This window comes from Geotrypetes seraphini, chromosome 15, assembly GCF_902459505.1.
Source record: "Geotrypetes seraphini chromosome 15, aGeoSer1.1, whole genome shotgun sequence".
Lineage (NCBI taxonomy): Eukaryota > Metazoa > Chordata > Amphibia > Gymnophiona > Dermophiidae > Geotrypetes > Geotrypetes seraphini.
The window spans coordinates 35,954,378-35,971,590 of NC_047098.1; positions in this window are offsets into that span (position 1 = coordinate 35,954,378).

Sequence of the window (17,213 nt, forward strand, 5' to 3'; positions counted from 1 at the left end):
CCCACAACCCTGCCTATCTCCTCTGTGCCAGCACCATGAACCTACTGAAAATTCATGGGCCAGCAGCTCCTGCTGATGATTTCACAATGTATGAGATCAACAGCAGCAGGAATTGCAGACCTGTGAGCTTCGAACAGGACTGTAGCGCTGACCCAATAGAAACAGTCAGGCACAGTGATGAGGCGAGGCAGGATGTGCTCTTGCCAGTCAGAGCTGTGATGCACTGACCGGTGATAGATTCTGATCGTCTGTGGCTAGCAGGGGCTGGAAAATTGGGCCTGCCATGCATCAGTGACCTGACTGCATTCCTATGAGCAGCATTCAAACTAATAGTTTATTAATTTTTTTTTAATTATTTATTCACATATGTGACGGGTTGCCGATAGATGCAGCATGTTTTCAAGCTTGGGGAGAATAAATAAAAAGCTCTGAAGAAAGCTTCCCAATCAATTGTTCCCCTGTTGGATGTGAATAACAGCTGTCAGTAGTTGAAACTCATGGGCAGGGGTAAGAGTTGTCAGTGGCTGTAACTCTTCAGTATGTGTAACAGCTGTCAGAGACTAACTCTTGGGCTTGAGTAACAGCTACAAGCGGTCATAGGACCCGAGGCAACATGGATTCACTAGAGGCAGGTCTTGCCAGACAAATCTGATCAATTTCTTTGACTGAGTGACCAGAGAACTGGATAGAGGAAGATCGCTGGATGTGGTATATTTAGATTTTAGCAAAGCTTTTGACAGTGTTCCACACGGGCCTCTAATAAATAAACTGAGGTCCTCGGTATGGGCCCCAAAGTGATGGACTGGGTCAGGAGCTGGTTGAGTGGATGGCGACAGAGGGTAGTGGTCAATGGAGATTTCTCTGGGGAAAGGGATGTTACCTGTGGTGAGCCTCGAGGTTCGATTCTTGGACCTGTTCTTTTTAACATTTTTTTGTAAGCGAGATTTCTGAAAGTCTGACTGATAAGATTTGCCACTATGCGGATGATACCAAAATCTACAATGTAGTAGACACCCCTGATGGTGTGGAAAACATGAGGAAGGACCTAGTGAAGCTTGAGGAATGGTCTGAAATTTGGCAGATAAGATTTAATGCCAATAAATGCAAGGTCATGGGCTGCAAAACCCAAGGGAATAGTACAGTTTAGGGGGTGAAGAACTTTTGTGCACAAAAGAGGAGCGGAACTTGGATGTGATAGTATGTGATGATCTTAAGGTGGCCAAACAGGTTGAAAGGCAACAGTGAAAGCTAGAAGGATGCTTGGGTGCATAGAAAGAGGAATGGCCAGTAGGAAAAAGGAGGTACTAATGCCCCTGTATAAGAGTCTCTGGTGAGATCTCATTTACAGTAGAATATCATGTACCATTCTAGAGACCGCACTTTCAGAAAGATATAGACAGGATGAAGTTGGTCCAGAGGAAGGCAGCTAAAATGGTTGGTAGTCTACAGCATAAGGCATACGGGGACAGACTTAAACATCTCAATATGCATACTTTGGAGGAAAGGTGGGAAAGGGGAGATATGATGGCATAAATACGCATGAGGCAAGTCTCTTTCAATTGAAAGATTCCAGAGTGAGGGGGCATAGAATGAGGTTAAGTGGTGATAGCCTCAGGAGTAATCTAAGGAAATACTTTTTTACAGAAAGGGTGGTAGATGCAAAGAATAGTCTTCCAAAAGAGTCGGTAGAGACAAAGACTGTATCTAAATCCAAGAACATGTGATACAGGCACATGGGATCTCTTAGGGAGAAGAGGAGATAGTGGATGCTTACAGAGGGGCAGACTGGATGGGCCATTTGGCCTTTATCTGCCGTCATGTTTCTATGTGAGAGTGGGTAACAACTGCCAGCGGCTGTAACTCTTGGGAGTAGATAACAGCTGCCAGCAGTTGCAATAAGCATGGATAGCAGCTGTCTGTGTCTATAACTCTTGGGTATGAGTAATGGGCTGTCAGTGACTGTAGCTGCATCAGCAGCAGTCTTTGGAGTAGTAGAAGAGGGTGAGTAAAATAGAAACCTGTGGCGGTAAAGTTAGGGTCTGTAACAGCAACAGCTTAGTCAGGCTATCAGTTACTACTTACTACTACTTATTTCTACTTACTACGACTCTACTACTACTTACTACTACTTATTTCTACTTACTACTACTACTACTACTACTACTACTTACTACTACTCATTTCTAGAGCACTACCAGGCATACACAACACTGTAAATCAAACATGAAGGAGACAGTCCCTGCACAAAAGAGCTTACTATCCAGTTATGACAGACAAACTGGACAAAAAAGATGCATCTAGGCACAGTGCTCAGGTGGAGGCATTACAGAGGGAATTATAAGACAGATATGGGTGCTTAGCAGGTGGGTCAAAGTTAGGAATTGAACGCAGCTTCAAAGAAGTGGGCTTTGAGCATGGATTGGAATACTGCCAGAGACAGAGCTTGATGTACCAAGTCAGGAAGTTTGTTCCAGGCATAAGGTGCAGCAAAGTAGAAGGGACGGAGTCTGGAATTGGCTGTAGAGAAGAAGGATACAGATGAGCAGAGTTCTTGGGGAAGAGCATAGGGAGAGATGAGAGAGGACAAATACTGAGTTGCTGCGGAGTGAATACACTTGTAGGTCAGTAAGATGAGTTTGAATTGTAAGAGGAAATGAATAGGGAGCCAATGAAGTGACTTGAGGAGAGGGGTAATGAGGGCATAGCGACATTGACGGAATATAAGGTGTGCAGCAGAGTTCTGAACAGATTGAAGGGAAGAGAGGCGGTTCGGGAAAAGGCCAGGGAGAAGCAGGTTGCAGTAGTCTAGGCAAGAGGTGATGAGAATATGGATGAGGGTCTTAGCAGTGTGCTCAGAAAGGAAGGATTGGTTTTTAGTGATGTTGTAGAGCAGGGCTGCCCAAGTCCGATCCTCGAGATCTACTGGCAGGCCAGGTTTTCAGGATATCCACAATGAACATGTATGAGAGAGATTTTCATACCAAGAAGGCAGTTCATGCATATTCATTGTGGATATCCTGAAAACCTGGCCTGCCAGTAGATCTCGTGGACCGGACTTGGGCAGCCCTGTTGTAGAGAAAGAAATGTTCACAAAACAAAACCCAAAATGAAAGAATAGAAAACTCAGTGGACCAAAAAGAATTATTTCTTAATAATACAACTCGGGAAAGTGATCTTAATGTTATATATATATATTATTTTATTTATGTGTTTTTTAAAATATATATTTGTTTTATATCATGAACGCACAAATAAAATAAAAATAAAAAAATATATAAAATTAAAATCACCTGTATCCTCTCCTCCCCCCTCCACCCCTCCATCCCTCTTCCTACCCCCTCCTCCCCTCTTCTCCTACCCCTCCTCCCCCTTCTCCTTCCTCACCCCCTTCTTTAAGTCACCTTGAGCCTACCTAGGTATGAGCGAGACAGAAATAGAAGATTAGATCACTTTCCTCAGCGATAGAGAAAGAAACGACAGGTTTGGGTGATCTGTTGGATTTGTGAAGAGAAGGAGAGAGATGAGTCAAAGATTACCCCGAGGTTGCAAGCCGACAAGACAGAACGTATGCAGGTAGGGCTAGTCTCAGTTAGAGAGTGGTCACAGGGATGAAGCAGGAAACTACAAGCCGGTGAGCCTCACTTCAGTTATTGGAAAAATAATGGAAGTGTTGCTGAAAGAAAGGATAATGTACTTCCTTGAATCTAATGGGTTACAGGATCCGAGGCAACATGGCTTTACAAAAGGTAAATCGTGCCAAACGAACCTGATAGAATTTTTTGATTGGGTGACCAGAGAGCTGGATCGAGGACATATGCTAGATGTAATTTGCTTGGATTTCAGCAAAGCCTTTGATACAGTTCCTCATAGGAGGCTATTGAACAAACTTGAAGGGCTGAAGTTAGGACCTAAAGTGGTGAACTGGGTCAGAAACTGGCTGTCGGACAGGGTGGTGGTTAATGGAAGTCGCTCGAAGGAAGGAAAGGTGACTAGTGGAGTCCCTCAGGGTTTGGTGCTGGGGCCAATCCTGTTCAATATGTATGTGAGTGACATTGCTGAAGGGTTAGAAAGAAAAGTGTGCCTTTTTGCAGATGATACCAAGATCTGTAACAGAGTAGACACCAAAGAGGGAGTGGAAAATATGAAAAAGGATCTGCAAAAGTTAGAGGAATGGTCTAATGCCTGGCAACTAAAATTCAATGCAAAGAAATGCAGAGTAATGCATTTGGGGATTAATAATAGGAAGGAACCGTATATGCTGGGAGGAGAGAAGCTGATATGCACGGACGGGGAGAGGGACCTTGGGATGATAGTGTTCGAAGATCTAAAGGCTGCTGCCAGAAGGATGCTGGGCTGTATAAAGAGAGGCGTGGTCAATAGAAGGAAGAAGGTGCTGATGCCCCTGTACAGGTCATTGGTGAGGCCCCACTTGGAGTATTGTGTTCAGTTTTGGAGACCGTATCTGGCGAAAGACGTAAGAAGACTTGAGGCGGTCCAGAGGAGGGCGACGAAAATGATAGGAGGCTTGCGCCAGAAGACGTATGAGGAGAGACTGGAAGCCCTGAATATGTATACCCTAGAACAGGGGTGTCCAATGTCGGTCCTTGAGGGCCACAATCCAGTCGGGTTTTCAGGATTTCCCCAATGAATGTGCATGAGATCTATTAGCATACAATGAAAGCAGTGCATGTATATAGATCTCATGCATATTTATTGGGGAAATCCTGAAAACCCGACTGGATTGCGGCCCTCAAGGACCGACATTGGACACCCCTGCCCTAGAGGAAAGGAGAGACAGGGGAGATATGATTCAGATGTTCAAATACTTGAAGGGTATTAACATAAAACAAAATCTTTTCCAGAGAAAGGAAAATGGTAAAACCAGAGGACATAATTTGAGGTTGAGGGGTGGTAGATTCAGGGGCAATGTTAGGAAATTCTACTTTACGGAGAGGGTAGTGGATGCCTGGAATGAGCTCCCGAGAGAGGTGGTGGAGAGTAAAACTGTGACTGAGTTCAAAGAAGCATGGGATGAACACAGAAGATTTAGAATCAGAAAATAATATTAAATATTGAACTAGGCTAGTTACTGGGCAGACTTGCACGGTCTGTGTCTGTGTATGGCCGTTTGGTGGAGGATGGGCAGGGGAGGGCTTCAATGGCTGGGAGGGTGTAGATGGGCTGGAGTAAGTCTTAACAGAGATTTTGGCAGTTGGAACCCAAGCACAGTATCGGGTAAAGCTTTGGATTCTTGCCCAGAAATAGCTAAGAAGAAAAATTAAAAAAAAATAATAAAAAAAAATTTAAATTGAATCAGGTTGGGCAGACTGGATGGACCATTCGGGTCTTTATCTGCCGTCATCTACTATGTTACTATGTTACAATGTTAGAGCTGGTCTTTGACCAGAGGACTGCTGTGTGAGTGGACTGCTGGGCACGATGGACCACCAGTCTGACCCAGAAGCGGCAATTCTTATGTTCTTATGAAATAGAGAATGGGGGAAGAGAAGAGGTGGGTTTAGGAGAAAATATAAGGAGCTCTGTCATGTTTAGTTTTAGATGGCGGTGAGACATCCATGGAATGATGTTAGACAGGCAGGTTGAGACTTGGGCCTGAATGTTAGTCGAGATTTCAGGTGTAGAGAGGTAGATCTGTGTCATCACCATAGAGGGATGATTAGAGTACCAAGAGAAAAAGTATAGATGGAAAAAGATGTGGTCCTGGGACAGAACCCAGAGGTACACCAACTAATAGCAGGATGGCAGTGGAGGAGGATCCACCAGAGCAAAGTGTGATGGGAAAGATAGGAAGAATTCCATAAGATAAAACCCTGAAACCCGAGTAAGGACAGCATATTGATGAGTAGGTGATGATCTGCCATGTTGAAAACTGCAGATAGATCAAGGACAGGGGTAGGCAATTACCTGGCAATGGCCTCGAGAGCCAGAGCCAGGTCAGGTTTTCAGGATCTCCACAATGAATATGTATGAGATGGATTTGTATGCACTGCCTCCTTGAGATGCAGATCTATTTCATGCATATTTATTGTGGATATCCTGAAAACCTGACCTGGCTCTGGCTCTCGAGGACCGGAATTGCCTACCCCTGATCTAGGAGAATGAGGATGGAACAGAGGCCTTTGGATTTGTCCAGGAACGGTCATTGGAGACTTTCTTAAGGGCAGATTCTGTAGAATGAAGAGGGTGAAAGCCTAATTGAAGTGGGTCAAGGATAGCTCGAGATGAGAGAAAGTCAAGACAATGGCGGTGAACAGCACATTGAAGTAGCTTGGAGAAGAAGGGGACGAGGGAGTTGGGGCAATAGTTGGAAGGGCAGATAGAGTCCAGCGAGTGTTTTTTGAGGAGTGGTGTAACAATGGCATGTTTGCATGCGTCAGGCACAATTGCGGTGGAGAGTGATAGGTTGAGGATATGACAGATAGAGGGGATGACAGTAGGAGAGATAGTGATAAGAAGATGGGTGGGGATTGGAATAGAGCAGAGGTAGGCAATTCCGGTCCTCGAGAGCCGGAGCCAGGTCAGGTTTTCAGGACATCCACAATGAATAAGTATGAGATGGATTTGCATGCACTGCCTCCTTGAGATGCAAATCTATCTCATGCATATTTATTGTGGATAGTCTGAAAACCTGACCTGGCTCCGGCTCTCGAGGACCGGAATTGCCTACCCCTGGATTAGAGGAACAAGTGGTGAGTTTGGAGGAGGAAAGAAAATGAGCGGTTTCCTCCTCAGTGATTTCGGAAAAGGAAGAGAAAAGTAATAATTTATTTTCTTATATACCGCCCTACCAACAGTTCTGAGTGGTTCACAACAGAAAAACTGGAACATTTCAGTTAAAAATACAATTTCCAACACACAGAGCATTAAAAATAAGATCAATTAAAAAAACAGCATCAAATAAGAATCAATAAAAATACATAGCCTAATAAAAAAAATCCCATACAGGGGGCAGGGAGGTGCTGAACCTCAGAGTGTGGAAGGGAAGGTTCAGCTGCAGGCAGCCCCCTTGCGGACAGTAATAAGTCACTCTAGAAATTCACATTGCAACTGCTTCTCTTTCCAGTAATTGGCTTGAAATGTTTTCTAATAACCTCTGAACCTAAGAAAATAATAGCCTTAATGGATCAGTCCAATGGTCCATCTAGCCCAGTCTCCCATCTTCACAGAGACCAATCCAAGCCACAGGTACCTGGCAAAAACCCAAATACCAATTTACAGTATCAAGGATCCAAGACCATCCTGGCCCCACAGCTACACCTCTCATCCCAGAAATGAATCTCTAGCTTTCATTCTGAAATCTAATATTATCACTAACAACAATTAGCTGAAGCGATTTGGCCATTGCTTTTCTCCTTCCCTGGCCCTTTGAAGCTTACACTAATTTCAGTGTCTGTGCTTTAAAAGCATGATAAATCAGGAGTTTCCAGCCTTGAGGGAGTGGGATGGAGGCAAAGAGGGACTTCAAAGGAAAAGCAACAGAAAAAGGAATAAACTTCTCAGAAAAGTTTTCAGAATCCTCACCTGAAATCGGTGCTGCCTTTGGTTATTAGCCCTCAATGACGACTCTTTCTTTTCCTCTCTGGAATGTCACCTGCCCAGGAGCATAGGATGTTGCCCAAATTATGAGTCTGCCATGCACAGAACGAGGCCTTTGAGCTGATGATTTAGGGGGGGGGCTGCTGTTTTCCTGCAGAAAGGTGCCTATTAGGGATCAGCACAGACTGGATCTGTCTCTTGCTTGCTTCCACTGCTGGACAACTTCACAGAATCTCCTGCTGACTGCAAAAAATGCCGGGAAGGGGTAAAACGTGGACCTAACGGACCTGATGGACCTGGCGTATCTAAACCCGCACGTCCTTAAAAATCTCAGGTAAGTGCCGTTTGTAGTTAGTTTCTGGCTCTGATAGACAATTTAGTGCTGACGGATCCGTCTCAGCATAGGGAGGGAAAAGTATTAGGATCAGTCAGCGCTAAAATGTCACCGAGGTCTGTCGGAGCCAGAGACTAGTGCTGGAGCGGCTCTAAAACGAATCCTTTAAACTGGTTTCCTGCAGCCCCAGTAAATCGGCTCTGACAGACCTCGATGACATTGTAGCACTGACGGATCCTAATACTTTTCCCTCCCTATGCTGAGACGGATCCGTCAGCGCTAAATTGTCACCGAGGTCTGTCAGAGCCAGAAACTACCTACAAGCGGCACGGACCTCAGATGTTTAAGGACGTGGCGTTTTGCAGTGCTACAAAGATTTGAAGCAACGTTTTGATTGGCTGGTATAAGACCTCATACCCCATTGTACACCCAAAGACTCCTAAGACTCCTGATGCAGGCCGGGAGGCCGAAACATGTACATGTCGAGTCATTGAGTTACTTTGGATGAAGAAAGATATTGGATTTATCAGATGAGTTGAAAGACACTTTTTTGTGCACCATTCTGATTGGACAATTCCACTTTGGTTTTGCTCTTCTATGATATTAACAATACCTAATAACAATCATCGAAGTGGTTTTTCAGTTCCCTCCAAACCATTGGTACTCCAAATTTCAGGCAGCTTTTCTTTCCATTTGTTCACTGGCACAAATGCTCCATACAAGTTTTGCATGCAATATGAGGAGCCCATGACTTATCTTGGTCTCCAAGCTTGACACCAAAATAACCTTCATATGCTCTTTTGACAAACTTAGAAATAGGTTTCCTACTTGCTTTCAGTGTGTACTCCCCACAAAATACGTTGGGATGATTCAAGCAGCTCTGTCTTGAAGCAGCCATAACCTCTACGATGTTCGATCTGCGAAAATGAAATGATATGAGTAGGAAAATACACACACCTCCTATACGATCATAACTATTATAGAGTTAAGTTACTTACCTTTTACAATTTGATGTTTTGGATGTAAAATACAATTGGAAATATGTAAACACTCGCACTATATCTGCTAACTTGTACGCAAAAACACAAACCCAGGTATCAGAAGACAAAGTTGGAAAACCCGTTAGAATTTAAATCTATGTTCAACTTTTTTAAACAGATCAGCCTGAGAAACCTTTGAAATACAAATGTATGTAGTCTAAGGAAACCATTTGACATTTTTATGCCAGTGTGCATTATAGGGAAAGAAGCAGACAAATAGTTGTAAAACAAAAATCATTATACACACACACAAAATGTGGGTAATTTAAATATATAAATTTCCCATTCAAAAAAGAAAGCTTGTTATGACATTTCGATTCTGCAGAAGAGATCTTTTAAATAGTGGTAAAAAAAATTAATAAATTCAACCATATCTAAGAAACTAGAGCTGGTGTGCAACTCCATCTATTTAAGCCTAACTAAAAAAAAACTCCATAGACTTCAGCTAATCCAGAACGTCGCGGCCAAGCTTATTTTCGCTAAAGGCAAGTTCGAGCACGTCTCCCCACTCCTGTCCAAACTTCACTGGCTCCCAGTTCACTCCAGAGTCCTCTTTAAATGTGCCTGTTTAGCTTTCAAGATCCTACATGGCATCCTTCCTCCCGTTATCACACTCTTCTGGAACTCCTCTACCCCTAATTCCACTAGATCCTCCCAAAAACTGAAACTATCATTCCCCTCTGCAAAAGGTATATCCCGCATAGGAAAACTAGGAACATCCCTCCCCTTTAGAACCACAGAATTCTGGAACAACCTCACATCCCCGCTCAGAATTTCAAGCTCCCTCCAATCCTTCCGCAAACACCTGAAAACTTGGCTCTTTTCAAAAATCTAACACCTCCCGCTCTTTGGTACCCTGTCCCTCTTTATCTTCCTAGCTCCTTTCCTATAACTCTTCATTGCAGCTCCTTTAACCCTGTAACCCTGTAAACCGTGCTGAGCTCTACGCTTGTGGAGATGGCGCGGTATACAAACCTAAGGTTTAGTTTAGTTTAGTGTGGTCTGTCCAATGCAATTTTCTGAATCAGCACCCCTAATAACCCCAAGAACAGGCCAAAAAGCCAAAGCACCAAGAAATTATTTTGGATGGCCTGTGTAATCAACAATGTTGTTTGAATTTGAATTGATCAACATCTCAGGGGTGGGGTGAGGGGGGGGAGTAGATGAGAAAACAGAACAGGTATCCATGTTCTATCATATCAGGATTCTGGACTATTTTTCGATACCTTGTTATTCTGTCAGTACCCCTAGGACCTAGGTGCCTGTCCAGAATAAAAGCATCTGGAAATCTAGGATCCTTACTGGCTGGCAAACCTTCTGTACTCTCATAGCTGTCAACTTACCCAGATCCAGTAGCCATAATTCTGAATTTACATCCCAATGCAGTGAAGTATTCATAGAGAATGACACAAGAAACCAACCCCGTGTCATTCTATAAGGAGAGAGGGAAGAATCAGAGTATGAATGGGCACAACCACTGACCCTCAAGCCTTGCATTGAAGACTGCTTGTGTAGAAGGATTGAGGTTCAGATAGACACTAAAGAATGACAAGGGATGGTTAGAACATAAGACCATAAGCGTTACCAAACTGGGACAGACTGAAGGTCCATCAAGGCCAACCCAGGTCACAAGTATCTGGAAGAAACCCAAAGAGTATCAACATTCTAGAGCTGAGATTGTGATGTCATAATGCCTCTTTCTACTATTGCCTAAAAGCCAACCTAGTCAATGATGTCACAATGGCTTCAATATCCTATACTTGGCTCACATAAGAATCGTAGTATGAATGGACATATTCTGACCACTGACCCTCAAGCTTTGCATTGAAGAATGCTGGTGTAGGACTGAGGATGAGATAGACACTAAAGAATGGCACGGGATGATTTCCCATGGTTATCCATGGGGACAGGGATAAATTCTGTCCTCCTTGTCATTCTCTAGCTGATTCTACCCATTGACATCAATGCAGCAGGATAATGTTGTCGGAAATCCAGGACTGGCCTACTGGAGTGGGTAAATTGCCAGTTCAGTACTCTTCTCTAGAAAAAAATAGTCTAATCTAGGGGGTTCTCAACCCAGTCCTCAGGACATACCAAGCCAGTTAGGTTTTCAGGATATCCGCAATGACTATGATGAGTTAAATTATATGCACATATATCACATGAAGTCATTGAGGGTATCTGAAAACCTGGCTAGATGTGTCTCAACTAAACTAAACCTTAAGATTGTATACTGCATCATCTCCACAGAAGTAGAGCTCGACATGGTTTACAGTAATTGGTACAGAAAGAAACTACAATGAAAAGTAGAAGGGCTTAGAAAAAGAGGCTTAGAGGGAATCAGTAAATCAATGAGGGAAGGTCATTGCATTTTGGAGAAGAGCCAAGTTTTCAGATGGATTGAGAACTACTGTGCTTATATTTATCATTTCCACTGATTCTTTGTAAATGGCACTGCCATAACCTCTCTCTCCTTTCTCCCCCCCACCCCCCATCACTTGTGCATTCCAGCCAGTGGCATAGCAACAGGTGAGCAGGGCCCACACAGCAGTGACACCCTTGCCCTGTCAGCTGAAAACCTCCTCTGAAGGCACCTAGAACTCCCTGCTGTCAAGCGCGGCAGTTGGTGGCATTATTCCTGGCACCCTGTGCTAGCAGAGTACAGTAGGTTGAAAGTAGGCAGAGGTCCATCATGTCTACTCCATTCCATTTTTTCTAAGTTTCTGAGATGCTTAACCAGAGGATGAGAAAATTTCTCTCTACATCTATAGCCAGTTCTTTGATGAAAAACAATATTCCTTCCTGACCCTATATCTAACAGTGGGATCAATGTTCTATCATCATATACTTTTCCTCCAGAAATTTGACCAATTATGTTGTTTGGAGGGAATGTACGTATAGAGTGTTGCATAGGGCATATTTCTCACAGGTACAAGCATTTCATGCAGGTTTAGTTAATTCTCCTATTTGTATCAAATGCGAGAAAGATCTGAATACTTTATCTCATGCATTATGGCAATGTCCTTTTATTAAATCTATTATTTTTAGGTGTTTTATGGAATATTCAATTAGTGGAATCTCCAAGGGGGGTATTATTTGGTAAAGCTGCTGCTTGTGGTGTTTTTGGACTTGGAAGAAGTATTTTATTTCAGAAAGCATGTATGATTGGTCATAAGTATATTCTACAATATTGGTTACAGAAAGATCCTCTTAGTTTTTGGCATTGGAGGAACCAATTCCATCGTTTAATTTTATGTATAACAATTTTTATTGAAAGAATCAAATAATCAGTATAATAGGATAATACAAAAATACATTCAATACATTAAGAATTGCAATAATATTTCATACAAATTTAAATCATTCATTCAAATTTAATTTCCATATGAATTAATTCAATCTTATCTACACCCCCCTTAATTCCATCCCCTCCCCACTATCTTCCCCTAAATGAAATCCCTCACCCTGGATGAAAGTTGACAAAAATAAAGAATTAAAATAAATAACTGGAATGTAATTATTAAACCTAATTTTCATAATAAATCATTGATAACCAAACTTCGTATTTTTGGTGAAAGATTCTGAATATAAGGATCCCAAACCTCCATAAAAAGATGAGTTTTTTTAGGCGAACCTCGAACCTCCCAACTCTCAAACAAAAATAAGCGATGTAATTCATTCCTCCAATGCCAAAAACTTGGAGATTCTTTCTGCAACCAAAATTGCATAATACATTTATCCCCAATCATACAGGCTTTTTGAAATAAGACATTTTAGTTGGCCTAAAACCCCACAAGCTGATGCTTTACCAAAAATTATTCCCCTAGGACAACCCACTATCGAATTACCCCATAAAGAACCCAAAAATAATAGGATGGCAGACCAAAATGAGTTGATCAAAGGATACTACCAAAAAGCATGATTTTATTTGAGGTTTGGGAGGTTCGTAAATTTCCTAGAAGAACTCGTTATTTTTTGAAAATTTGGGATCCATATATTCAAAATCTTTCCTATAGAGCACAAAGTATGATTCTTAATGTTTTAGATTGAGGAATAAGAGACTTTCATTGTATTTTAACACTTTGTATTATGTGTCATCTTTCATTCGGGGGAGGGAAAATGGTTGATGATGGGAATTGTTGGGAAATTTTTTTTTAATTGTATATTTGAATAATTAATTTATTACAATGCTATAATTGGAAATAAAAACTTTGGGGGAAGGGGAGGGGAGGGGGAAGGTGGGAAAGGTATAGGGGGTGTGTTTAGCATTATGAATAGGTAAAATGGAAAAATTTATTTTGGAGAAATGATAGAATTATTTATGGAATAATTGAATTTTGAATTTTATTGTAATGAATATTGTCTTGTATTATTGTATATTTATTTGATTCCTTCAATAAAATGTTTTAAATTAAATTGATTAGCACTGTAGCTGTAACTACTTCTGCTAGCAAAATGTTTTATAAGTGTACCAACCTGAGGAAAAAAGCCCTTCCTGTGTAGGTGGTAAAGTCATATATTGCCTAACCTAAGAGGGCTGACCTTTGGCTGGATGTAGCTGTTTTTGAACAAAGATTCCGTCACTAGCCAGATTCCTATGCTATATTTATGAAGTAGAATTAGAGTTTCTCTTGAACATATGTTTCCTTATGTAAATAGGCCTAATGTGAACAGTCTTTTCAGCTCAGGAACGGCCCCGGGTCACTTGTTCTAGTTCAGTTGCCCTTCTGTGCTTCTTTCATACATGTGGAGGTCTTTTATGAGGATAAGTGCCCAAAACTGACCCCCTCCATGACCTTCATCTTTTTCAGAGGAATTCTCACACCTTGTTGTCAGCTATTTATTGATCATTTTGACTTTAGTTGTAACCACATCCAAAAATCCATATAGTTATAGTACACATCCAAAAATCCAGATCACATGAGAATCTGGACCCTTTAAAATTGTAATCCAGACCGCCCAAGAATCTGGGACTCTTGGGAAAAGGCAGAGAGAGAGAAAGAGAGATGGTGAACATTCCAAAAGAATGTTTTCGATGACTATCCTAATATGGTCTAATTTAATGAGACAAACAGTAATATTTAAGTTTCTATGTATGTTTCTTATAAATACACCCATTTTGATAAATGAGGCATTCTGTATTTGTTAGTGAATATCTGAACAAAATTGGCTTGTTCATCTCTTCTGTTTCTTAAATTTGAATTTTAAAAGTACTGCCTGAGAATCTGGAAAATCTGAAAATCGGGACTAACTCAATTCCTTAGCAGTCCAGATTTTTGGACTTGTACTTTATAGTTTTTTTTCTTGGCTGAGACCTATGAGGAAGAAGCTGGTAGGGAAGATTATTTTATTGGGATTTTAAGGCTGATCCAGTCCTGGGTTTACCCCATTGCATGCAGGGCCTCGTAGTTGTGATTTCCCCATAGCATTCTCTAAGAAAAGCAAAACTACAAGTCCCAGCATGCACTGGGGTAAATCCAGGACTGGATCAACCCTGAATTTGGATCCAGTTAGCAGCCTTATTTTAATTAATTACTTAATCTATTTATTTACTTTTATTGCCCGTTCTCCCCAGGAGTCCAGAATGGATTATACAGTAGTACTTAAGGCATTGGATAGAACATTAGACAGGAGAACATTAGACTGGATATAGGATATGAGTCCCAGGTGGCTCCATGTGACTAATTACATTACACATCCAAAAATCCAGAGTACCTGGTTTTGTTCCTTCTATTAGGCAAATGCTTGGAACTATAAAAGTTTGTTTTGATGTTGTGATTCTACTTGTTTGAAGATCTTTGTAAACAGCGTAATAGAAATATGTAAATTAAATTCCTACATTGGCAAAACACAAATTTATTGGCATGACAAATGTTATCAGATTCCTGAATCCTTGTTTCTTCCGCTATATTGTACCCTAGCATGCTCCCAGCTTTGGCTAGGGCTGCTTGGCTGTGTACATTAATCCCCAATTCCTTAGCTACAGTCTCTGACCAGATTTCTGGTTCCTGTGCAGTAAAAAGAACATCCTACAAGAACAACAGTGACCTTGAGGGCCATAACCCTGCTGGATTTTCAAGATTTCCACAATCACTATGCATGGCTTTGACTTACATATACTGCTTCCATTGTGTGCAAACAGATATTATGCTGGGACCGCTCCTGTTCAATATATTCATTAATGACCTGGAGGCGGGAACAAAATGTGAGGTTATTAAATTTGTGGATGACACCAAACTCTACAGCAGGGTTGAAACCATTGGAAGACTGCGAAGATCTGCAAAGGGACCTAACGACACTAGAAGAATGGGCAAAAAAGTGGCAAATGAGCTTTAACGTAGGGAAATGCAAGGTCATGCACGTAGGGAAAAAGAACCCGATGTTCAGCTACAAAATGGGGGGATCACTGCTAGGGGTAAGTAACCTTGAAAGGGACCTGGGAGTGATGGTAGACACAACTTTGAAGGCGTTGGCACAGTGCGCCACAGCCTCAAGAAAAGCAAACAAAATGTTGGGTATCATTAAGAAGGGTATCACGACCAGGACGAAGGAGGTCATCCTGCCACTGTATCGTGCAATGGTGCGCCCACATCTGGAATACTGTGTCCAGTACTGGTCGCCGTACCTCAAGAAGGACATGGTGGTACTTGAGGGAGTCCAGAGAAGAGCAACTAAACTGATAAAGGGTATGGAAAACCTCTCATATACTGACAGACTGAAAAAGCTGGGGCTGTTCTCCCTGGAAAAGCAGAGACTTAGAGGAGACATGATAGAAACCTTCAAGATCCTGAAGGGTATAGAAAAGGTAGACAGGGACAGATTTTTCAGATTATGGGGAACCACAAGTACAAGGGGGCACTCGGAGAAATTAAAAGGGGACAGATTTAGAACAAATGCCAGAAAGTTCTTTTTCACCCAGAGGGTGGTGGATACATGGAACGCGCTTCCGGAGGCTGTGATAGGCCGGAGCACGTTACAAGGCTTCAAAGAAGGTTTGGATAGGTTCCTAGAGGATAAAGGAATTGAGGGGTACAGATAGGAGTAGAGGTAGGTCATAGAGATAGTCTGGGACCACTACTCAAGCAATGGGCCTGATGGGCCGCAGCAGGAGCAGACCGCTGGGCGAGATGGACCTCTGGTCTGCTTTAGCGGAGGCAACTTCTTATGTTCTTATGTTCAATGTGGAAATCTTGAAAACCTGAGTGGATTGTAGCCCTTGAGGACAGTGGATGCCATTGCCCACCTCTGTACTCAACCAACAGATAGCAATATAAGAGCCCAAAATGAGAAGAGGCATTCGCAATCAGCTCCTGCTTTTATTACACAGTGGAAACCAGAGGTCTGACCTTATTATACAGACAGAGACTACCACCATAATGCAGAACCAAGCAATCCCCCTTCCCTATGGAATGGGGAGTGGGAGATCTTCACCTTTGGACCTCTCTGGATATGTCTTTTGCAGATAAACAGCAATTAGTATTCTGGCATGTACACTTGCACAAACACACAATTCCCCACAGCTGTCACCTGTTTAATCTGAGCAGAAATACGAGTATAAAGAAAGCATGTTAATAGCACTGAGAGACTGGCAAGAATATTTTACTGTAATCCCAAGCTTGACTGACAGAGTAATTGCTATTTGTGTAGGTGTGAAATCCTTCATAGCAGATTTTATTTGGCACTTCCTGGGAATCAGACCACTAACATACCTCTCTTTGATTTACTGGCTATGTGCTCATTCTTCTGTCAGAATGTGGGTCTTTTCATGCCACTTGGTGACATTGAGTGAACCATGTCAACAAAAAGTGTGGAATTTTTAAGTGTGGAACTCCAAGCCATCATGAAGTTCCTATTCCAGCAGAAGAAAACTCCAAAGAAATCCATGAATGTATGAGGCAAACACTGAATGACAAATGCTCATCATACTTCACAGTGAAGAAGTAGTGTACAAATTTGAGTGGAGACTTTGAGACCAAGGTTTGGGAGGCCTCAAACGGTGTTAGCTCCTGAAATTGTTGACCACGTCCATGACCTGATTTTGGCAGATCAGCGAATATTGGCTAAAACAACTGCTGAGACACTACCGATATCCAGGAAATGTGTTTTAACACCAGCCCTGACCCTTGCTATAGATGGTGGGGACCTCCTAGCATTGCCAACTGAGGACCTCCTCCGAAGGCAGCCAGAACTCTCTTCTACCAAATTATGCAGTGTGCAGCACCATCACGCTACTGACAACCGCACAAGCGTGGGATGCTGACATCAGTGCAGTGGCTCAGGAA